Source organism: Phalaenopsis equestris, unplaced genomic scaffold (assembly GCF_001263595.1).
Source record: "Phalaenopsis equestris unplaced genomic scaffold, ASM126359v1 Scaffold219868, whole genome shotgun sequence".
In the NCBI taxonomy this organism is placed as follows: Eukaryota; Viridiplantae; Streptophyta; class Magnoliopsida; order Asparagales; family Orchidaceae; genus Phalaenopsis; species Phalaenopsis equestris.
This window is the reverse complement of record NW_018238194.1, coordinates 9969-11032: the sequence shown is the minus strand read 5'-3', so window position 1 is coordinate 11032 and position 1064 is coordinate 9969.

The window sequence follows — 1064 nt, the reverse complement described above, 5'->3', positions numbered from 1 at the left end:
ACAATTTCTATTCTTCATATTATAATTTCCTTTTGTTCGATCTAGGTGTCATAAGAAATCTAAAATATTTTTAAAAATTTGAATAAATCCTAAAATTCCAAAAATCAAAATGAAAAACATTTTAAACTTCAAATCACTATATAAGAGTTCATCACCAAAGGATTTTCTTAAAAATTTCTCAAAATATTTTTCATATTTTTATATCTATGCAATGTGAGATAAATCCTTAGTGAAAATACTAAATTTTTTTTTAAAGTGTAGCTCTTACCTAGAGAAGATGAAATCCGATGTCTTTTGGCCTCTAAATCGCCTTAAATTCAACCACAATCAAGCCCTAGCCTCCCAAACCGAAGGTTGAAGATGACTAAGCGTAAAAATGGTGACCACAGTAAAAATTGTGAATTTTTAGGGTTTAAAATCTGATGTCGGCTCGAGGACGCCGTCGGTACCAATTCCAGCACCGGCTGAATAGTTTTCAACATGAATTGAATGCCAATTTAAAGATTAAGGCAATTAATTGGGTGAAATTTGGGGATGGGGCTAAATTTGGGAATATTGGATTTAACCAAAATAAAATGGATTTGAGACTTCACCAAGGACAATTGATGGTTGATTTTGATGTATATGTATGTTATAAATATTTTTCAACATTAATTGAGGCCAATTGACTAGGCTATGGGTTCAATTTGGTGAGATTAGGTCATATGGTCAAAATTGGGGTTTTGACTCAAATCAAAATTGGGCTCAATTTATGGACCAATTGAGATTGGATTTGGTTTAATTTTCTCATATAAATGGTTAATTTGAGTTTAAGGCTGGAATTGGGGTCAATTGAGATCAAATTGATGGACATTTGAGGTGGATTTGGGGAAATTTGAGTCTTTAAAGGGCAATTTGGGGATTTTAGTTGAAGATGGTCAAATTGGCCAAATATGGCCATGTGGTAGTTGAGAGAAATGCATCTGGGAATATTTAGGATCTATTGCAATTTTTTGGAGATTTTTAGAATTTTTGGAATTTTGGGTCCAAGAGGGGTATTTTGGTAATTTGGGGGGGTATTTTGG